The following is a 24747-nucleotide window of genomic DNA, read 5'->3' as shown; positions in this document are numbered from 1 at the left end:
GATTAGAATTTTGTGATCAATTCTTATCACTGTTTGAAGTTGCATAATTTTTGTGAACCTGATGTTTTTGACACTTGATTAAATTGTGTGACTGTTTTAGTGATCACGTTATTTTGGATTCCAAATTTCTTCACAGGATTTTTCACATAAAAATGATACAACTTCAAGAAACTACCCCTATTTCCTCACTCCTTCTTCACCATTTTCCTTCTGCACTAAAAACAAATCGAAAGTCAGCACAGCTACGCATCTACCTGACCTCAGGAATACAAGAAACAAAGGAAAGCAGGAAATAATGAGGTGAAAGGGGTCGAAGTCACATGGCACGACGAGTTCAATTTGCTCTTCTCGAAAATTTGCTTCCGGCGTCAGCGATAAAGCGAGAAGTTCGAGATCCGAGGCAGTAATTAGTCGAAGCTGGTAAAAACGTTGGCAGCGTGAAATGCGATGAATTTTTCGCATGATAGAAATTCGTTGTTGAAGGCCGTCGTTAATGCATTTTTATCTACCCCTCCGCGTCTTTTTCACCGCGCTAATTAACCTTCCCCTGCACGCCGGCTCACCCGGTTCGGACAAACGGATTAAACGTTAAAAATTTCCCGGGGAGAGGAACGAGAAACCGGGTGTAACCGCCGACGGCGTTAATTTCGTTGCGTTGAAACGTCCTATCCAGCTTTTGTTCGCCGTTTATTAACGCAGACGCGCTGTACACCGACGACGAATCTAATTCCCTCGCTTACCCTTTGATCACCCCTTGGCTTTTTCATAATTACAACATCCCTCCGTGTAACTGTCATTCGCGCTTGTCACCAGTTTGGAGAAGAGATAATTTGCTAAGTGACTGACGAGCTGCACGAATTTTCCCCCTATATCCTGTCAAATTTTCAGTCCGTGTTTCGCTCGCCTGCTTTTCCTCTTTGGAACCTCTGTGTGGATGATCTGTCGAGTGATGATCATTAGCACTATGTGTGGAAGATCATATCGAATTTTTGTAATATATATGCGTGAATAATATCTTCATCTTTTAATTAAAAACGTGAGGTATATTGTCAGAAAAGATAGTGACAACTCTGTCACTCTTTGTCTTGCTTCATCTATCGATTTTAACTCTCTGACTTGTCTGTAACCACTAACTGTTCTAGGACATCCTTCGAAACATCATTTGGACTAGATAGTACTCTCAAATATCATTTTTAAACCATAGACTTCATAAATATAGTCAAAAAACTGTCATTCATCCAACGACACTCACAATATATAGCTATTAATGACAACATACTGATTTCTTTGATAATTTATCTATTTGAAACGTACTAATAATGCTAGTCATCCGTTATCCAAGTTATACCAAGTTGTACTTAAGCGTTCTATATCGATTCCATAATTATTTCGTATCGTTTAAGATATTGACAGCGGTAATTTGACATAAATAGGTACCTCAGATTTTCCACTCGTTTTATTGAGTGATGTTAAAAGAGAATTTATGGTATTATATATATTATTTTCTATGGTGCTTTTATGGGAAGAGTACACAGATGCGTGCCTCGCAAAATGGCCCCGCTTCGACCAGTTTACGCCGATCATTGCGGTAACAGTTTTATCCGCAGAATAAAATTCCATTTCGTATGCTCGTAATATTTAGCCGTCAGATCTGAAGTGGACTAGCCTGCGGAATTGCGAACGAGTTGGACGAGGAATAAATTCGAGTGAAATATGGAAAGTGCCGATGCATGACGATCGCACCGCCATCTGTCCTGGAATTTACGGCGCGGTTGTTTCAACTATTTCCAGCGTCTTCTTTAGCAGTTTATGATGCAACGTTTCGTTTCGATGTTCCCTGTCTTATGAACTGGTACAGCAATTTCGTTCCGCGACTGATTTTGAGTTTTCGCCAACGCGGTGTTTTTGCACGGTGAAACTCGGGCGATCGATCGCCATGCCAAGAATGATCGACGCGCGTAATTCAAACATCGTAACCGATTGATCGATGACTGCGATTACCACGGCTGCTATCTTCCATTTCTGTGTTATTGCGTGCATTTTTCAACCACGTGCCTCGAATCGTGAGTTACGGACAAACTATAAACGATAACAGACGAATATTAGGTACTAGGATGGTTTAATTTGCTAATTTTGCCGAGTTCTTCGAGAAATTTTGACAGAATCTTGCATCACGAAGGACGTATCGACGGCCAAAGTTAATTGAAAATCGTGTCATGTCGTTGGACACTATTTAAAAACGATAATAGACGAATATTAGGTATTAGAAAGGTTTAATTTGCTAATTTTGCCGAGTTCTTCGAGAAATTTTGACAGAATCTTGCATCACGAAGGACGTATCGACGGCCAAAGTTAATTGAAAATCATGTCACGTCGTTGGACACTATTTAAAAGCCATAATAGACGAATATTAGATACCGGGGATTTTTAATTTTCTAATTTTGCCGAGTTCTTTGAGAATCTTTGACAGAATCTTGCATCACGAAGAACGTATCGACGGCCAAAGTTAATTGAAAATCATGTCACGTCGTTGGACACTATTTAAAAACGATAATAGACGAATATTAGATACCGGGAATTTTTAATTTCCTAATTTTGCCGAGTTCTTTGAGAATCTTTGACAGAATCTTGCATCACGAAGAACGTATCGACGGCCAAAGTTAATTGAAAATCATGTCACGTCGTTGGACACTATTTAAAAGCGATAATAGACGAATATTAGATACCGGGAATTTTTAATTTTCTAATTTTGCCGAGTTCTTTGAGAATCTTTGACAGAATCTTGCATCACGAAGGACGTATCGACGGCCAAAGTTAATTAAAGATCGTGTCACGTCGCTGGACGCTATTTAAAAGCTGGTATAGTTCAAAGAGAAAGCAGCATTTGCCAAAACCGCGATAAATGTCAAAGTATCCGCGATGGCCGTTGACAGGATGACATTTTTTAATAAAATCGTAAAGCATCGGAGGGTTTATTGAGAGCCCTAGAAATAGAAATTTAACCCAGATGGCTGATCGGTTTAATGAAAGGATAGCTGTCGTAAATGGCGGCGCTCGGACAATATGATACACGGTGTAATTAATATTTCTCTCGCTGTCACCTGCATCGCCTGGGCAGCCAATATCGTGCTGCATCGTGCACGTGTTTTATATTGACTTTCTACCCCAGAAATAGACATTGCTTGCTATTTTAGCGCGGAAATGTGCCATAAAGTCGTCATGTGCCACTGCCCTTCGTATCCTCACTTGCATACCGGCCTGTCATACCGTCTTGCGTATTTCCTTTGCCTTTTTTCGTTGGTCATCACACGATCACCAGCTGTTCAGCCGTGTTTCACAGTTTAAAGTCGGACGTTTCGTTGAAATTTCGAGTTGTTACTAAGAAACAGCTGTCCCGAGTTATTATACCGTTCCGACGAAATTTATGCCACTTGGCGAAAATTTCAATGAAAATCCACGAATTTTTTAATCCAGAAATAAATTTAATTCGAGAAATGTAATAAAATCGAGCGAATCGGTCGAGTGAAATTTGAATTCGAGTACGTTTCACGGGAATTACCATAACTTCGCTGTCAGTTCGCCGTAAATTTTGTAGCGGAAGTGCGTTTTACTACTGGTTCGAAGCGTTTCGAAATATATTACGTAATACGAAAGTCAAGCTTGCAGAACGCTATATCTCCTTACAAAACTGACGCGAAAAGCCTTGTCCTCTCATATTTATCGTTGAAAAATCGCGGCGAATTCGAAGCTAAATTCTCGTTTGAAATATCGACTCGCTGGTCGGTGATCGTGTTTGCAGAAATTTGTGCGTAAATCACGCTCGACGTCTCGCGTAGAAGCGACACCACGCGACTCTCGATCAGAGAAATCCCTATTGAATTTCATCGATATGATCTTCGTAAACCCCTTCGCTTATGAATCTCTAAATTTATCCGGAGTTGATAACTTCGCGCTTACTGGTATTTCCCGGGAGCACCATCCGTCATTGTGTTCTCTCCTAATTCAGATATGCTAGACGTTCTGAAGGGGTACGTTTAGTGAGTCTAATTGGTTAACTCGAGTTCACAAAAATAGGATAAATTACCCCTTATTTTATAACGAATAATTATACCAGTTATAAAAATTATTATGAAATGATATAAAATATTCGAATTATAATTTGAAAAAGTTTGTACACCTTTGGAATTAAAAATTTTCCCATGAAGACGAAGATTTGTTCTTTCCAAATTTATAATATTAAAATTATAATTTCAAAAATTTATTTCATTATGTCCTCGGAATTAAAAAATTTCCTGTAAAAACGAAGATTTATTCTTTCCAAAATATTCTGCAATAGAATCGACCTTTTCGAATCAATTTTTTTTTCATATTTCGGAAACGTTTCGTGAGTCTAATATTGGTTAACTCGAGTTCACAGAAATAGCATAAATTATCCCTTTTTCTATAACGAATAATTATACCGATTATAAAAATTACTATGAAATGATATAAAATATTCGAATTATAATTTGAAAAAATTTGTACACCTTTGGAATTAAAAATTTTCCCATGAAGACGAAGATTTGTTCTTTCCAAATTTATAATATTAAAATTATAATTTCAAAAATTTATTTCATTATGTCCTGGGAATTAAAAAATTTCCTGTAAAAACGAAGATTTATTCTTTCCAAAATATTCTCCAATAGAATCGACCTTTTCGAATCAATTTCTCTTCATTTTTCGAAAACAGAGAAATATTCCGCGAAATATTTACCGATGAATTTGCTTCGATCAATTCGCGAGCACCGGGCCGGAAACCCCGCGTTCCTCCGCATTCGCGCGTCCCAGTGCTTCGAGTAATCCGCGAAATCGCGATGAAAAGGAAGAAGAAATAACGCGGAACGTTAAACGCGTTTATGTTTTAGCACGAATGCGACAAGAATCTGCGAGAGTTTATTGACAGAGCCGACTCTCGCGTCGCGTTTTCTCCTGCGTTTCACATCGGCCGCCATTTTCCACCCATTTTCTCGCCCCTTTTTCCCCGTTCATTTTACATTTCTTTCCTTCCTTTGTGCATACACGCTGGAATGTATACACGTGACTAATCAATTTCGTTTTTACGTTGTCGTACCGAGACATTCGTAACGCGTCTGTGTGTTGGGACTTTTGAGTCGAGAGTTTAATGGAAGGCTTATCGTACAAGGGTGTGACGATGTAGAGTGTCAACGCGTGAGTGTGTTCGTCGATATTCTCGCTTTTGGTTTACTCAGAGGCGTGGAAAATCGGAAAAGGAATCCGGTGTATATATAACTATAAATCTTGCAAGATTTTTAATAAAATCCCTTTATCGATGTATCGGAATGCTGAACGCTTTCTTTGTATGCGGAAAACGTTAATGAATGGTGGGGTGCCGGCGCGGAGTTTAATTACTATGATTTATCGCTTCTAATACTTCGATACGGGATTTATATCGGTGAATATTGTAATTTTCTATAATATTAAATCACCAATGTACGTGTGCTATATTTTTCGATGCTTTGCTAGTTTAAAGAGATCCATATTAATATTCTTTACCTCTCGTTCGATAAATTATGATCAAATTATAGGCGAAATTTTTTGATTACACAGGATACCTCGTGATCGAGTAAAAGTGCGTGAAAAACTGAATCGAAAACGTAGAATAAAATTTTGTCCTACGAGGCTCCGTTTTCGAGAAAATGGCCGTCGAATATGCATTGTCGCGCGATTGCTATGCGCAATATTGCAATTATGTTAACAGCGAAAAGAATAAGACAACAATACCGATACCGTGCAATTAACTTCATCGAAAACATTCGCAAAAATTAATTTGCGAAAATTACGTTTTGCGTGCAGATTTTTAAATTCAATTTTCTCGAAATCGGAAAGCTCTGTGCGAAAAAATTTGATTCTACATTTTTTATTTATTTTTTGCCACAGTATCCGATTGCAATTAAAATGGTAGAATAAAATTGGAATATTTCCAGTACCGTCGCAAATAAAACCTGCGAAACCCGTCATTTCCAGCTCCGATATCAAACCACCCCGGTAATCTCCCCTTGCAACCCCTATTCGCACCTTTCTCGTCATCCATTCACCGAGCGTCTCAGTCACGCTCCTCTGCGAGGCATGACAGCCACTTTGGGTCCCCCACTTAGGTTCTCCAAACAACGAGGTCCCGAGGGTTCGAGCAACCCTTCCTCCCCGAAAAATTTCAACCAATTTCCTTCGCTGAATCTCCATCTTCGTCGTTCGAATTGAGAAACAAAAATAAGAAAACATGCAGGGAAAGCAGGGACGAGGGTGAATGGGTGCTCGAAACGGAAGGCTTGATAAAGGGAGGGAGGATAAAAAAAATAAAAAAAGGAAGGATGCACACGCGTCGGTACGCGTGGTTCTGCGAGCCACATATTTTCCGAGCCGATACGCTTTCCCTCACCCTTTTTGAAACGCGCACGCCACCCCGAGCACCACCCCTTGCCCGCCGCTCGCGTCGTCCTCCGCCGCGCTATCGCGCGACACGTGCTTCCGGTCCGCTCGCGGAATACCGACCAATCGCTCCTTTTTCGACCAGTTCTCCTCGTCGACGCACGGACGTGAGTGCTAATCCTCGCCGAGTGACGATTTTCACGCGGATTCCCCGCGTCGATGGAGACCGGCGCCGGAGAACGCCTGTCGGGGTGGTGAGACAGCTTAGAATTCACTTGCGGAGGAGATTTCGTAAATCTTCGTGATCCAGAGCCGAGGTAAAAGTTCGCGGAAGTTCCGTGGAAAATGGTGTTTGGTACGTGACGTACGTGGAAAGATTCCGTGGCTAGTAAACTCGAAGAAAGGGATGTAGAGTCTCCTGAAAATGGCTACTGGGGTGCTGTGTCCATGCGATTTGGGTTAGGCAATCCGACGAATGTATACAGTGTCAATGTATACACGTGTGGTGTCAAGTTTCGAGTGTTGAGGCTTTTTGCTTGCCTGGTACTGGGTTTCGAACCCACTGGGTGAGGGAATCAGTTTGGATTATAGTTGAGTCCAGGAGGACGTTCTTTGGGGTGTGTTGTCGGAGTAATGGGAAATATCGCTGTTCTGGTAGTGGAGAGGAATTTAAGAAGGGTTTCGGTTTCGCGATGCTCGTGGTTGAATTGAGGAGGAAGTTAATTGGAGCTGTTTTCGGGAAAAAGTTGGGAATCGTGATAGGGGTGGCTCGTGTAACGCGGAATAAAGTTGCGATGAGATTTCATCCTGCTGCGGAGAATCGCAATTACGTTTGGATTTAACGCGGGTAACGCGTACTTCTTCGTGGATATGCAAATGTAGCGAACGAGGTGAGATACCATTTTTTGAAATTCGTTTACGAAAATTATTCGCGTGTTTTATACTTAGTCTGGATACCTTTTAAGGGAGGAGTTTTTACTCGAAAGTTGCTCGTTTTTCTCCTACCTGTAGGGGACGCTTATCCGGCCACTTTGTAATTTTTTTGTCACTGCTGGAATCGTTTAAGCGACGCGGTAGATAAAAGAACATTGCAAGAAAGTTTCTGCTACGGCAACTTTCACAATCAATTATTGCCGAAAGGTCACTGTTCTATTTCTACGATGAAAAAGCAGACATTAGTGTGCGGTATAAAAATCATTAACACTATCTTCCGACCACATGTGGGTCACGTCAGTCTTCAGGAATTTATGACTCGAGCGTAGTTCACGGGCCTCTTTGTAGTTTTCCCTAGAAAGGGATTAACAATTTAACCAAAACTTCGTTGTAAATTCCTTGGACCTCTTAAATATAAAAATATTCCAGTCATATTTTGCAACTTTGTATCAGAATCGTTATAGATAGTGCTAAACACAGATAAAAAAATCGATAATTAGTTAATATTAATGATGTCTCCCTAGGGATAATACTCTAGTGATATTTAACTTCGTTGTAAATTCCTTGGACCGCTTAAATATAAAAATATTCCAGTCATATTTTGCAACTTTGCATCCGAATCGTTATAGATAGTGCTAAACACAGATAAAAAAAATCGATAATTAGTTAATATTAATGATGTCTCCCTAGGGATAATACTCTAGTGATATTTAACTTCGTTGTAAATTTCTTGGGCCTATTAAATATAAAAATATTCCATTCTTATTTTGCAATGCCGAATGTCAGAATCATTATAAATAGTGCAAATCGCAGATCAAAAAATCGATAATTAGTTAATATTAATAATGGCTCCCTAGGGATAATACTCTAGTGATATTTAACTTCGTTGTAAATTTCTTGGGCCTTTTAAATATAAAAATATTCCATTCTTATTTTGCAATGTCGAATGTCAGAATCACTATAAATAGTGCAAATCGCAGATTAAAAAATCGATAATTAGTTAATATTAATAATGGCTCCCTAGGGATATTACTCTATTGATATTTAACACCGGTATGGCAATATTTGAACAGATATTTATGTATTTATTTATACGGGATTAACTCATTAGAAAAATTGCAAGCGAGGTATAAAATTAATAATAACAAAGAAAAAGAAAAAGAAAAATATACAAATCTACAAACGTAATATCATAAAGTCCAAAAGTCCGAAAAATAACCAAACGCGTTCATCGTCATTTAAAATCCACAAAAATTAAAAATTAAAAAACACTCTCACTTGGGCTAGGAACAATTTCATGGTTAACTTTTCCAAACCCGTCATCGCGAAACTCATAACGTCCCATCCTGGACCACGTTTCTTCTGCGATCAGCAGGATGCAATATCCCTCACCGGTCACTCGTGACGCGCGGTTTTAATTACCGCGTCGCGCTCGATCATTCCGCGCGACATAAGCCATCCCTCGCCTCGATCGTGCCAATACGGCAGGCACACGAGGCCAATTCGACCCCGTGTAACCAACTTCGTCCCGTAACAAGCGATACCCGGTGATTTATCGCGCGATCGACCCCCCAGGGCTGACAAGAAATCGCGATCTGAAATTCTGAGTTCCAACTTCCACGCTCTGACGCGCTCCGGGCCCTCCGGACCTCCTTCGCCATGACAGAAGGATGATTTACAACCATGATAGCCGAGTACGCGTGCAGAGCTGGCGGATGTCGTCCTTCGTTTCCTCGGTTTCGCCATAGACGCGCCAGGTAATCGCGATTCGTCAACGCGGCTCAACGCCACGTGGACTACGGGAACTCGTTTCTGCGTTGACGTCACTGGTTACGAGTTCTGTACGGGAACAGGAAATGCGGGAAGATATTGGGGACAGAAAATTGCCGCGAGAGATAAACGAACAGGTGATTCGCTGAGTGGATCCACGATCGGGTTTGGGTGTTTTCGAGTTGCTCGGCGGAGTATGGGGAGTAACTGGGTTGCGAGTATTCGAATAACAGGGATTTCGGGTTTCGGTGTTCTCGAATATCTTAGTGGAGTAAGGGGAGTAACAAGATTGCGAGTATTCGAATAACAATGCTTTCAGATTTGGATATTTTCAAGTATCTCAGTGGATTAAGGAGAGTAATAGGATTGAAAGTATTCGAATAACAAGGGTTTCGGGTTTGGGTGTTTTCGAGTATCTTAGCGGAGTAAGGGGAGTAACAAAATTGCGAGTATTCGAATAACAAGGGTTTCGAGTTTGGATGTTTTCAAGTATCTTAATGAGGTAAGAAGAGTAATAGGATTGAAAGTATTCAAATAACAATGGTTTCGGGTTTGGGTGTTTTCGAGTACCTTGATGGAGTAGGAGGAGTAACAGGGTTGCAAATATTCGAATAACATTGGTTTCGGGTTTGGGTATTTTCGAGTATCTCAGTGGAGTAAGGAGAATAATAGGATTGAAAGTATTCAAATTACAATGGTTTCGGGTTTGGGTGTTTTCGAGTATCTTGATGGAGTAGGAGGAGTAACAAGGTTGCGAGTATTCGAATAACAATGCTTTCAGATTTGGATACTTTCAAGTATCTCAGTAGAGTAAGGAGAATAATATGGTTGCGAGTATTCGAATAACATGGGTTTCGGATTTGAGGTTTCCTTGGTGAGGAGACAAGAGATGTTCGTGTTCCTTTAGAATAGGAAATCGTGTTCCTTTGCCAATTTTTAAAATTCTTTCTGTATATTACTACGAAAAGGTCTGAAGAGAAGGAAAAATAACTGTGTCTAAAAATAAACAATCACTCGCTGATTGTAAATTAATTACAATTGCTTGTCCAATAAGGAAGCTGACTATTCTTAAAATTAATTAATTAGTGTCTTCCGTCACACTGTTTCATAATAAGAAAAATAATAACATTCCTCACTCCCCTGATTTACGTAACACAAAGAAAGATAGACCCTTAAAATTAATTACAAAATGTTTTCCATCACTCTGATTCAGGATGACAGAAGCGAAACTTCGTTGAAAGGTACAGTCTAATAAAATTCCACGACCGAAAGTTGCAAGTTGTCGAGGTTGCTGGCAGGTTTGCGAAAAATAATCTATCGGGTGGGTAAGAATCAGCGATGCAAGATGTCGGACTGTCTTTCCTGTCTCGCGACCCTTCGAACGGGACAAAGCCGGGGTTAATGCGGCGTAAATGGAATCAAAACGGTTTCTACCCCTAAGCGACCACGCCGAAGGGTGCCTGCGTCATTAATGTCAAGCCTCGACCGCTCGGTGCAGAGGCGTTGCTCGATATTATACGATTTATAATTAATCGACACCCTCCACCCCTTGTTACATAATGCTCGCTTCATCTTATCGAGTTAAGTGTATTAAAAATAGAGTCGCAGATTTTTAGGGCGTACGATGCCATGAAGAAATAAATAGACGGGTGTTAATGACCCGTGGTCATTTACTTAATCGTTCCCGGAGATTAATTCAATAATTTATTACTCGTACACCCTCATAATTTACATCGCTGACACTCGTAGATAAAATATCGCAATGAAAAATAAATTTTTAAGGAAATATTCGTAATATGCAAAAATATGCAAATATGCAAAATAAAATTTTTGAACGAATTCCTCCGCGAATATTTTCTAAAGTGCTTCGTCCATGGTGATAGTTTTAAGATAAATATTTGAAATAATTAATAATTCTAAGATATTTTTCTCGGCAAAAATTTCGATCTCGCTTTCGAAACAGGAATCTCGCGTATTTGGCCATCGGGGAAATGTTTTCTCCACGGACTAAGCTTCATTTTCTCTAATTCGTTCTAAACGCGCACGATCTTCGTGTCGGAGTGTACGCGACGTGCTGGCAAGGATTCGCAGAATGCTTTTCGCGAGCAAAAAGAGCGGCGAGCAAAACCTGTGTTACTCTTTAACTGGTTACCGCTAGCGCACGTGACTTTTACGTCTGGCGATGGGAAAAAGTAGTAATGGACCGTAAACGGAATCAAAATGAAATCCACCCCTCGCTGTTTTCCACTTTTTCTCGCGTCTCCTCTCTCTGCCGGAGATCGTTCGCTCCGATAATTACGATTCTTCGTACTTTCTCGCCGGAGTACGTACGAATCGTCTGTCCACTTATGGTCGAACAGATTGCCGTCTCTGCTTTTGCATTATTCCGAGCTGCTGATAATTTTAAACCCGCGAACGGTCGGAATAAAAATCTCGGTTCGAGGGAAAGATTCGTATTCCGTCGGAGCGAACACGAGCTGTTTCGAGTGGCACGAAAACAGGGTAGTTAATAAAATCGGTAAACGTTAGTTCCTCCTTGAACAGTGAATTTCAAGCGAATTTTTTACCCTCTGAAATTCGATAAAAGTCCGTGCGCTGTGAGGGGTAGATTGACGTGAAAGAAATGAATATGCAAGATTAAAATTTCCATTATTCTTTCTTCAGAAGTCCATTTAAAATATCTACCAATCGTATCGCGAAGCATCTCAACGTAACGAGTTATTGAAAAATATTTCCATCCTTAAATAATCATAATATTTATTAATCTATTAAAATCGCAATAACAGTAATAATCAACGGAGTAATTAGTAACGATACGTGTGATAAATAAATTTGCCTTTTCTCGAACAATTACCGATTCATACCTAAAAGATGTATATTAAAATTCCACCATAATTCATATCCACCACTAGAATTAACAACAATTCATCCGAACTGTAACCATAATCCTAATCAACGTTAACTCACTCGTAAACACATCTGAGGCCGCAACAACTCACTCGCGACCACGATCATAATCGTAACCCTGGCAACGATCGTTCAACTGTAATTACTACGGTACAGCCAGCATATTACCGCGTAAATTACCATGTAAATCCCTCTACGGCAACGTTTTAAGATTCCAGACGAATGCACTCCTCTTAATCTTCGTGGTGCAGAATTTATCGAAGCAACTCCACTAGATCGGGCCCCTGCAACTCGCGCGATATCTACCCCTACGTGGTCGAAGGGTGTCTGCGTCGTTAATTCCAGTCGCGATTCTCCTGCATGCACGCGTGCACACACACGCGCGCTTACACGCACACAGCAACGCAATATGGAAAAGGAAGTCGCTATCGGAGCTCGCGATAATCGAGCAACGATAAAGAGCAACCCGACTCGAATTTATTGGAGCTACTCGCGAGCCGATAAACTTCGCGTTTATCTGCAGAAGGGAAAAACCAGCGGCAGGGATACTAATCACCGGGAACTATAGCTCGATCAGAACCACGGTTAACTGAAATCGCGCGATTTCCCACGATAATTGAGCTTTCATTATGAAAAATGTTCCCGCGTGATGCAGTCATTTCGGGGAACAACGACACGTTCCAGATTATTTGAGTTATTGCTTACGATTACCTGGCTTTTGCATTGCCAGGATATATCGTTGTTACATCGTCCATAAAATTTTGGGACAATGATTCCGGTTTGATTTATTTTTAGCGCGAAAATTGTCGAAAATTGTTCCGAAAGAACGAAAAACGAAATTTGAAATATTTCAAATCGCTTTTTAAATATTTTATCTATATCCTGAGATGAAAAATAGATTTTCCAATGTTCCCTTATACGTTACCAAAATTTTTAACAGATACTGAAAAATTTAATCACGAGAATTACAATTTTCCACCATTTCTGAACGAAATAAAGAACCACGATAAAATCCGATCTATTAATTTCGGTCAATTAAAAAGATCGACATTTGGATTAAAAGATAAATAAGAAAATGAAAATTGTGTAATTAAAAGATAGCGATTGTGTACAAATTGGAAATGATACACGTGATCAGCAATGGTAAAATTGTGTAATTAAAAGATAGCGATTGTGTACAAATTGGAAATGATACACGTGATCAGCAATTCACGCGAAGCTTGGAAGCACAGAGCTTAACGGGTTCCGATCACTACGCTTAAATTAATATTTGAACTCCATCTTGGAGGTTGATTCGAGGGCTGGCAGATTATTAATATGAAAGTTCTACGACCCGTGGGTATTATCGATGGAAGATCGAAAATTCCTAGTAGAGATTCGAAATAGAGAATAGAAAATTCCGTCAGCTTGGAACTCGTATCGACTGGAATGAAATTCCTGCGAGGGAATTCGCGGAAATTCGCAAGTGCGAGGCTAAACAGGAAATCAATAGCATCACGCGCAACTAGTATTATCGTCGAATCCGTTTGCAGGATCTAGCGAACGCGATTAACGTCGCGATGAGTTATACGCTAATCCATCAAACCCCGATCGTCGTTTCTCTCGTTTCCTTTCGTCTTGGTCCAACGTGAACGCGGTTCCTGACGTTTGTGCCACTCGTATTTCACGTATAAACACATATAGGATATATATAAATGTTATACGCTATAAATATTCGCTCGTTTCAGTGGAATTTCTTGAGGAACGCGGCCGGGAAACGGGGAAATGCTAAATTTACGATCTTCCGTCGTAAAACTGCGACCATCGACACCGAGTTATTTTATTATTCCCTTCTATTGCCTTTGTTTCAGCAAGTTCCGATGAAAGAGCGTAAAAAAAGGGGTGGTATTTTATATCGGCCAACTTCGTGCCGTACTCCCGTCACACTGAAGTTACCTTTTCGATGCATGAATAAAGAGTCGCTGCGGGCGGATATTACCACGTTCAATCGTACGACTGGTATAGGGTGATTCTTAAATTTATACCAATAACTCGTAGGGCGTGGAATAAAATTTGAAATGGAGATTGGATGGACGCGGTTTGCGGATAGCGAAAGACACTATTTTTGCGGAGATTAATTCGCGAAATATTCCGTTCAATATTTTCTACCATCATTCACTCGGGTAGTATTCGTACAGGCGTATTCTCTATCCGAGTAGGAAATGGGTTGTTTTACCTATGGTGAGTCAGTGTACAATGTACTTACACGATTTACGAGAATTTTCAATCCTAATTTGATAATTAACAATTCACTTTATTGACACTAAATCTACACACTGTACACTGACTCATCATGGGTAAAACAACCCATTTTCTAATCCTAATTTGATAATTAACAATTCACTTTATTGATATTAAATCTATACACTGTACACTGACTCACCATAGGTAAAGCAACCCATTTTCTAATCCTAATTTGATAATTAACAATTCACTTTATTGATATTAAATCTATACACTGTACACTGACTCATCATGGGTAAAACAACCCGTTCCATAATCCTAATTTGATAATTAACAATTCTCACTTTATTGATATTAAATCTATACACTGTACACTGACTCACCGTAAGTAAAACAACCCATTTTCTAATCCTAATTTGGTAATTAACAATTCACTTTATTGACATCAAATCTATACACTGTACACTAACTCACCAAGGATAAAACAACCCGTTTTGTAATCCTAATTTGATAATTAACAATTCTCACTTTATTGACACTAAATTTATACACTGTACACTGACTCATCATAGGTAAAACAACCCGTTTTCTAATCCTAATTGGAATCCTAATTGGATAGTTAACAATTTGCTTTATTGGCTCTAAATCTACCGACTCGTAATGGATACTTAAGTATCCAATTTACATAACTCATATTAATATATAATTCTTTTTGAGGCCTTGGACTTTTTTTGGATTTCTAAAACATTTACTTATAGTATTAGCTTGAACCATAGTTTTCATAGTTTTTAGTAGATTCGTTACAGTATCTATCTGTATCAAATTGAATATTCAATATCTTCTACAATTATTGTATTTTACGTGTATATATAAGCTGCACCAAGTAATGGACACTCCATACTTTAAATAAAAATACTTTCTCTCTATTCCTTTAAAATTCCAGTATCAGTATTAAATTAACCACGCCTAAAAGAACGCCTAACAAATTAAAGAAAGAAAAATTGTAAATTACACCAGGGAGTATGCATGATCCAGGGACTTCCAGCAATTTATGCAAACGAAACGCTCCTCCAAGCCTCCTCTTCGTAGCAAAATGGAAGTAATTGAGACACAGCGGTTTACGAACTACTTACTTCAAATAATTCGTATTACCCGCGGATACAGTATGTTTCCTCGGTTGTGTACATAGCGCCTAATTACTTCCTTCGCGGCTGCAACGACTCTCAGCCGCTCTTGAACCGCAATAGTGTAAAGATATGAACGAAGGTGCCGGTATAACAGTCTTACTAAAGTTTACTTCTACAATCTCCACTCAGGTGTCCAAGAAAATCACCCTGTATATCCCCGCACTCCGACTTGCTGCCCCTTAACGAGGCCCCCGGCGGAAAAATGCGGAGAACGCGCCAATCCCTCCGACGATTTAGAATCCACTCGGCATCCACGAGCGCGAGATGAAAAACGCCAGGTGATCCAACGGTCGGCGATAAGAAGAAACGGACGCTAGGACACGAACAGTTGGCTCTGACGGTGATACGGCCGTGCAACGTGTAATTGGTCGTAAAAGCAGCGAGCAACCTCGGAATAATGCTCGCTGGCTACCGCCTCGTTTCGAATGCCTTGTTCCGCTGATTTCGCGGGAAAACAACCGGCTGAGAGGAGCAGAGGGGGCAGAGAATTATCGTTCGACTTCCGATAGCATTGTGCCAGGCTACGTGTTTCGCCGCAACGCGCCGACCCGTCCAGCTCATGCCCGTTTTTCATCCTACGCTCCGTTCCGCCGATGGAACCGTTCAATTTTCTAATTAGCCGAGTGCCGCGATTTCGCTAGCGTTCCATCCAAACTTTCCACGACCCGACGGGTGTTCGCGAGGTATTCGTAATTGCGAACCGTAATTCGGGACGGGTTCGCGAATTTATGGGGTTCCGTGAGTCACCCGCGAGTCGAGCAACGAGAATCCCTGGATGAGTCCGTGAGTAGGCGCGAGTGTAGGCTGGTAATGGGATTGCGTGAGTGGTGAATGTACGAGTGGTTCTGTGCACAAATTTTTCCGTGGAAGAGGAAATTAAGATGTCGACAGCTGCGTACAGGGTGTTTGCTTTTATTTCCTTTGCCTTTAACCGTGGAATATTGCAATTTCTGTAAGGAAAGGAGGATTCAAGTGTGATCAGTACTTGATAAGAAGGTATTCGATCCTATTCGAGTTCGATTTTTGTATGAAAAAGACATTTGGGATATTAATAGATGTATACTTATAGGATTATTAGTAATCCTGGGAACAAATTAATTGAAATATTTGCACTGGGCATTTGTTGATACTATCTTTGATATTTTCCATGTCGATAGCTGCGTACAGGGTGTTTGCTTTTATTTGGTTTGTCTTTAACCATGGAATTTTGTAATTTTTATAAGAAAAAGAGGATCAAGGTGTGATAAGCACTTGATAAGGAGGTATTCGATCCTTTTCGAGTTTGATTTTTCTATGAAAAAGACAATTGGGATATTAATAGATGTATACTTATAGGATTATTAGTAATCCTGGGAAACAATTAATTGAAATATTGCAACTGGGCATTTGTTAATACGATCTTTGATATTTTCCACGGTAATGGAATATTAAATGCAGAATGAAATAGTTTTAATAAAATACGCATTATATATTTCGATTTTATCTATTACTCACAATTGCATTAATATTAATGTAGGATAAAATGAATTAAAACTGCGTGACTTCAAGGGGAATACGAAATAATTTAACCGAGTTTTCTAGATTATATATTACATTTCTATACACGTATTTTTCCCCTATCACAGCCATCTCAAATCCTAAATAGTCGAGTTTCAGTAATTTATTCGCAAAGAGATTCATCCATAGAGAATTACGAAAAATATATCTCTTATTCATCTGAAAAAAAAGATCGCGAATATTCGTCTACATAATTAAAGCAATAATTACACGCGCGATATCGAATTTTCCTTCGATATTAATCAGCAACGACTCGAGGATCATCACGCAAAGATGGAAACGCGAATAATTGCCCGTGCAACGTAATTTGTTATTTCCAGACCACGACGCGACGGTTAAATAAATTATCGTGCAACCACTCGCGAGCTTTTATTGTCCTTACACGTGTGTCGCGTTTGAACAAGTGTTCCGCCTCGATGATGCGGCCATTTACGCGACAAAGGCCAACGGGATCCCTGAGTGTCGTAAAAAGAAAAGCGTCAAGGGGGTCCCATGCTTCCATTTTGTCTCTACATTCCGTTTTCATTGGAGACCGAATGCGAAGTACAGGAACCCTTGATAAAACAGAGACTTCTTCCCTCTGACTAAAGTAATCTGCTCGCAATCTTTGAGCCAACTCGTAAAAGAACATCGGGGATGCGAAGAAAAAATTGGAGATATTTTATGTAAAGCTTCCGAGCTTTTACGAGACACGTAAACCGACTCCACTCGAGTATGCGATATTCAAAAAGAAATTCCCGTTTTTATCGCGCGATATTTTATCCACAAACAATTCCAAACCTCAGACTCGAAGTCCATAAGTACCCATATTATTTTCTAATTTAATCCCTGACTATTACCTATTTATCGTTTAATTTTAGCCATTACCCGTGCTATTAAATTGCTAATTCACTGTTCCAAATTCTAATACGAAAATTGCCCACGCTTTCACTAATAACCACTCTCCTAATGCCCCAATATCGATACTAGATATTATCGTTCATCCATAATTCATGCGCTCTAATCGACAGCCAAATATTTTTCCCGCGAGTCACACCGGCAAACCAGGAACCCGTGGCCACTTGCGCAATCGCTTTTCAGCGCAATTTCTTCATAACGATCCCCGGTAACAGGTAGCCAATTACTTTCCACGCTGCTCGTGGAAGCCTAACTCTCGCCGATACGTGAATTACCGGCGATTTTCTCTTTCCACGGCGTGTTACCCGAAGTCGTGGCTTCGTTATCGTCCACTTCCTTGCGCAATTAGGCTGCTCGATGCACGACCTATTGTGCGTCGGAGAACGCGATATCCGTGATCCAACGGGGATCTGCATCACGGGGAGATAGATCCGAGGTAAATCTACGTCAATCTAGTCTAGACGAAAGTCTATGGTGACTCAACGTGATTCTACTCGAGATTCGACGAGGGTCTACCTGTAATTCCGTGTCAATCCGTTGGTGGGTTTAACGTGAATTTATTTGACAGTCGTAGATAATTAAATAATTTTTTGGACCGTGCTGTGATTTATCTGTGGATTTAAAGGTAAATGTTCCATGTGTGATATACTGCGAATCGTTGATAGGATTTTAATTCCGTCGCTGTTTCGTAATACCCTGTAATTAGGATCTTGCTTACTTCTAAGGAGAAAGTAGCACGATTATTTTTCGAATATTTTTATTTACAATTAAAATTTGATTAGGATTATTAACTGGAAGCCTAGAGGATAACAATCGGTATTAAAAAGTCGATGACAAAGAGCTGAGAAATGAATGAAATCAAATTTTCCAGTATTTAATCTAAAAATTAGTAATTGTACATATTAATTTTATTTTATACGTGAAATTTTATGTAAATGGACAACAGTCCGTTTATGAATAAAATCATGATAATGATATTAAATTAATTAATATTTCTTACAAAATTCTGAAATTTTGTCAAGAATGTTTTTAAAAGTTTCGAATAATTCTTTCGTAGCATCGTTTCAAATTCACTACCAATTTATTCTCCACGTTTTCGTATCAGATTCTACCGAGAGTTTCTCAAATATATTTAATTGCTGCTAAAAAGTGAGCGATCTAGTCGAAGCAAGACTTCTTACGTCGTCATAAATTCGCTCACTGTCTAATCAAAGTACGCGAAAGATTCCGGGCATAAATTCCAACGTAACTAAACGCGAGCCTAATCGCGATACTACGCGAAGCAACCCCCGATCGATTTGCGTGGCGGAAGCTCTCGTTAATTGACAGTCGCCGATCGAGGGCTTGAAACGTTGGACCTGGTCGGCCTTAAACGAGTTTTTCCCATTCTGTTCGTTCGCGGCCAACGACTTCGCTTCCTTTCTCACGGTCCGCCGCCGTTCAAATCGGTGAAACACTGGTGCACACATTCGCCAATTATGCCTACGTGTCATCGAAGATGGTCTATCGATCGATCTATGAGCTATATTTCCTCTACCCACCGAGTTACCGACGTCGAATTAGCCATACTTAAGGAATTCCCACTCGCGGATGTTGCCAACTCGAGGAAACTCGTAAACGAAGATGGATTCTCTTTCGCGAACGTTTGCAAAGTAGAGAAAGGTGTACGGAATTATTGGAAATTTACGGTTTAGCGTTCGGTATTCCGTGCACCGTTGTCTTCGCTACTGGCCTGCAAAGGTTTAATTCCTCGCGCTACACTAGCGCCGCCACGGCGGCTAATAATCAGCGACCCGTTCCTCGATCTTTTTTTACCAATAAAAGCGAAAAAGTGAACAAGGCTGTCACGTAAATAACCTTATGCAGAGATATCTATAATTGTTCTTCTCTGCAACTGAAACCTGTGCCTTCAAAAAGCTCGCCACGTGTTCAGGTGCCCTGATCGATGGAATCAAAATATTCTCAAAGTCCAAGGGGTTAAAATTAAACCCTTTTGCAATGGAACTTGCCGGGCTATTCGAAACTCGCATTGCAACTGCGAAAGTGGCCGGGAGAAGCTAAAAATACAGCTGAAAATCCCATCGATGATCCAGCCTACGTCGCTCGAAGCAATCGCTTAGAAAATGGCGGATCGAACGCGTAACTTTGAACATTCGCCGATAATCCGGTTTCCCTAATCCCTAAAAATAAGGTTACCCAACTGATCACCTTCCAGCATTCGCGGTTACTTGAAATTCTGTATTCCACGGCTGACTGGGCGAGATTTACAAGAGCGATCGCCGCCCGGGATGAAAAAACGAATCCGTCAACGGCCTGTCGATAATTCAATCCACCTCTCATGCAAGCCAAATCCAGCTATGGAACGTTGCTTGTACGTTCTATTGGAACTACAGGCCGGCTATATGGGGCCGTAAGTCAGACGGAAAGAACAATTCGCGGGGAATAACGTTCTCCTGCACGGTGCGTGTAATGTATTCCATAAATTAGCGGCGGAGCAAAGTTTCGATTAGGGATTGCTTCTATCGCGCCACGTGTTTTCGTGTTCCTACGTCAGTAGAACAACGGTTCAACAGGCTACTTATGGATCTCTGACTGTTCGTTTCGCGTGGAATTAGCATAATGTAACGGAATCCCTGAATATTCATCGGCCAGCGACTTGCCTGGCGGATTTCGCGACACGATATGCTACATGAAACTCCGATCGTGCCTCCTCGGATACCATTTTATTCTGCTTTTCGCTTCTAACCGATGATTTATGGCGTTTCTCGATAATACTCTCCGTCAGTCGTCTCTCTATTCGCGATTTTCCCAGCCAAGTTTTTGCAAGTTTCAGACTCGAAGATGGAATATGTGTACTAACCGTGTGGATATTGCGTTCCTCCATTGGGGTAATGGCGTGTAATAAAGCGACTTTGGTACTCTGCTAGCTCTCCGATCTCACGACGGGAGTTTCATTGTTTCCGTGTTCGATTTCATTTCCACGACAGAAGAATTAATGCATTTTTCAATTCCTCTAAGAATCTTATCCAGCAAATCATACTATCGTTCAATGTTTTTTGAATAGTCATTGAAAGACGAGAGATTTTGAGTGGTAAAATTAAATAGCAAAATTTTTGTAGCTTCTGCTTTGATTGAATTATCGCGAGCTCTGTTACAACTGGAAATACGGGAAAATACGTTCCTCGATTACACGTGTAATAGATTATCGTTTCTGTTAATAAGTACTTAACATCGTTTCCAGCAGGAAATCGAGTTTGGTTTCCAAATTTCCCGTTAATCGCGTTAAACTTCAGCTGAAATATCATTTACGCTGCCTATTTGTTCTTATTAATCACCGTCCGCTCAATCTCGGGTAACAATAATAAATGTATTATCACCGAATCGTGCAATATTCGTAACATCCCATGATCATCATATTCTATTAAAATTTATAACAAAATATTTCCCAGGAAACTTGCAATACGATCATTTATAAATTTACTAATAATTATACCTACTTTATTAAAAACCATACATAAAATTAATAAAATCGGAAACCACCAAAATGGCCACCATAAGGATCCCAATTAGAACAAAAATTAAGTTCCAAAGCTTGGATACCTATAAAACTTGCAATACAATAATTTATAAATTTACTAATAGTATTACTACTAATGCCAATTTTACCTACTTCTTCTCCTACTTAAAAATCGTACCTAAAATCGGGAACGGAGAAATTGGCCATCATCAGAGTTCCAATTGACACCAAAAACTAACCACAGTAGCAAAAATCTAATCCAAAGTCGGCCTACGGTAAAGAGATAGCATCCGAGAAGCAACTTCGAGCTGCTTTCCGTAATCGCGTGGAAGTTCAATTAAAACACGAGACTTGCGTGTACCCGCAACGACTCGGGTACAAATCCGACACCGAACGCCATTCGCGATAACAACGTTTGGTTCTCGTCTCGCCTCGCGATTTACATTCGCGCGATCTCGCGCTCGCCTGGCGATTAAAACGCGGAATTCGAGGAATTTAATCGGTCGATATCGACCGGCAAACTGCGCCGTTATCGTCGCAAATATGCGGCCCCGAGTAGCTACTGTTCGAAGATAAACTCGCGAGTAAAGAGACGAAAACGAGCGAAGGGAGATCGAGGAATCGCAAAAAGGTATCGAACCAGTCCGAACGTAGCCTCGCGGGTCCAGGTCGACCTAATGGACGTATTAATACTGATTTATCGCGACGATTATGTCATTCGAGTCACCCATTGAATATCCCGCGAGGTCTCCTGCTAACTTAATTGGAGAACACGTTTTTCGCATAATCGACCCCTCGATTATAGTTTTCAGAAGAACTTAGTTCCACGCGTCTGAGTAGTTACATGGTGATTTGAAATTATTATAGCGATGATAGATAAAGTGATCGATAAAGTTTCTTTTTCGACTCGTAACTGCATTATTATAAAAATTATTAACAAATATATTCGAGGATTTTGCACCAATTTTGGCGAAAATAATTTGATATTTAGGTATTAAATAAAATTTAAATAATATTTCAATAAAATATTTAATTATTAAAACCCCCAATCGCAGGGGTTAGCCTTTTACACTCGAAAGGCACCTCTCAGTCGCCATTTAATCATATTCTAAAAATGGATGTTAATTAATATATCAAATTTACAATTATCCAACGATCCGCGGAATATCGAAGTAAAATAATTCTTCTAATTTGCATACGATTTTTTATTTACTGTTTTAAAAATATCGTCGACTTTTTGGTAGAAATTCGAATTACTATTTTCCTGTAACGAAAAAATCATCGAGTGCAAAGGGTTAATATAGAATGAGACTATGAAAATACGACAATGGAGAAAATGATACGTCTAAATGAATTCTTTCAAAGAAATCTTCAATTTCCAGCGAAGGTTCGAGTTATTTTCCGTGCGAATATTCATGGAACGGTCCCATTTGAAATGTGCATTTCAAAGTGGAATATCGAGGTGAAAGGATTTCCGTGTTCCAGGGTAATTTTTGCCACCCTCGCATCTTTTTAGAAGGAACGGTTTAATACCGAATTTCAATTGTGTGTTTGGATCGAATAATTTTCATTGTTACGCAGTCGCAGCATGAACCCGCACCCGGTGAGTGAACGTTTTATATATGGAAACTCGTGACGTGTGAAACCAGATTTACGTTTAAATTAAAGCGATAAGCCAACGACGTGATATAAATTCATCTGCGTAGAAAATCCGAGCCTATTTTAAGAAATTTATAACGATAAATATTATATATATATTTCTCGTTCGTTTTAAAACAGAAATTTCCGTGCAGTATGCAGTATTTCAAATTATTTTCCATTCGAAGAACGTGAACGGTTCCTTGTGACTGACGTAATGAAAATTTCACGGACTATCGAACAAGAATTTCCCATTCCTCGTCAAGTCAAACTCTGCGATTTCGACGGAAAATCCAGCTGTTTATTCGTCCCTCGATACGATCGGAATGACGTCGACGATATTTCATTCGAGCAAGCAGAGTGGACCGCGCGCGGCTCCAATTTTCCGTGAAAACAAACACGAGAGTCGGTCAACTTTCCAACTTTATACGTCGAAAAATACTTGGAAGTGTAAAAAACAACGAGAGAGAGGAGAGAAACGGCACGTTTACGGTTATTAAAAGGTTCTCGATGACATAAATTCGGGTCAAACGGAAAATTTCCAGCGAGCGAGCGGACTTCGATGACAGAAAATGGCGGATTCGGGCACGAGATTAATTATTTTAAATTCTCTTTGAGGTCCGAATGTTTGCGTTACGTTCCGCGTATTAAACGTTGAATTTATTGCAAAATTTCCTCGATCCTGGCATCATCGGCGCATTATTAAACAGGAAATCGACGAACGCGGTAACGCAAAATGGCGCGTTTACAGAGGGCGCGCTGACGATGTTCCGAACGAGAGGTTATTATATTCCACACGATTGTAAACATCGAAACGAGTATCGTTTGACACGCCCGAATAATATGATCTTTTTGCGAGAATATTGACATTCTTACGACGACGATGAATACGTCAAAAATTTTCCGTCGAGTTTATGTTACCGCGACCAGTTACGAACATGGTCGTTGAGAGTTGTCAAAGGTCGCTCGTTTATCCGTGTCGAGCAATTTAAAACGATTCAACTCTTTGAAAGCAGCTGTGGATTTTCAAGTAATTAGATCTCTATGAAATTTGTACACCGCGGTCATCCGACTAACGAGAGGAACTGACACAAAGAGAACGGATTTCTCTTCCGTCAAAATGGCGGCGAGAAGGTTTACCGATACCATTTGTACGATATATTTGACGATAACATCGTAGTTACAAATAGAGAGGAAAATATTATTACCTTTGCCTTTTCAATATTCGAGGTAGAATATTATTTTCGCGAAAGTACTTCGATATTTAGCGAATATCAAGAGAAATAACGATCTCGACCATCGAGGAATTTTGTATAGAGACATAGTCGTATTTCGAGGTAAACTAATGAAAGATAAAGCTAATCGCGAAACGCAATTTCATCGATACCGGAAAGCTGATGAATTGTTTGATAAATCGGTGAAATAACGAACTGAAATTTGAGCGTGGTGTTTGCGAATGTCGGAATGGACGAAATTAAAATGAACGAGGTACGTGTGTCTTTCATGCTTGGAATACTTTTGCACAGAATGCGTTGTGTCATTTTTCTGTAATTATTTCCACGAAAATTGCACGATTTGAGAGATGTCACGTATTTTTCCTCTTTTTCCTATGATTGAACGCGTTCCGAAGATTTCAAACTCGATTTCCTTCTTTTGAGATAGAACAGGTGCGTGCTATATTTTCTATGACGA

The 24747-nt window shown here is 40.0% G+C and overlaps 1 protein-coding gene across 5 annotated transcripts in view; it reads left to right on the top strand.

Annotated features, from left to right (window-relative positions):
- The window catches only part of LOC108547866 (ras-related protein Rab-37), a 179303-nt gene that overhangs the window by 133460 nt on the left and 21096 nt on the right, over positions 1-24747 (top strand). Inside the window, exon 1 of one of the 5 annotated variants that reach the window (XM_017900571.1) lies at positions 6583-6680. The exons of 2 other annotated variants lie outside the window; for them this stretch is intronic. The gene's annotated coding sequence lies outside the window, so the exon portion shown is untranslated. Of the gene's footprint in view, positions 1-6582; positions 6744-7258; positions 7317-24747 lie in introns of those variants that run through there. 2 more of the 5 variants (XM_017900567.1, XM_017900568.1) reach the window with 2 other exon arrangements.

The sequence above is a fragment of the Eufriesea mexicana genome, unplaced genomic scaffold (assembly GCF_001483705.2).
Source record: "Eufriesea mexicana isolate 0111107269 unplaced genomic scaffold, ASM148370v2 scaffold1272, whole genome shotgun sequence".
Classification (NCBI taxonomy): Eukaryota; Metazoa; Arthropoda; class Insecta; order Hymenoptera; family Apidae; genus Eufriesea; species Eufriesea mexicana.
The sequence above is the reverse complement of the archived record's forward strand: the minus strand, read 5'-3'. Positions and strand labels throughout refer to the sequence as shown.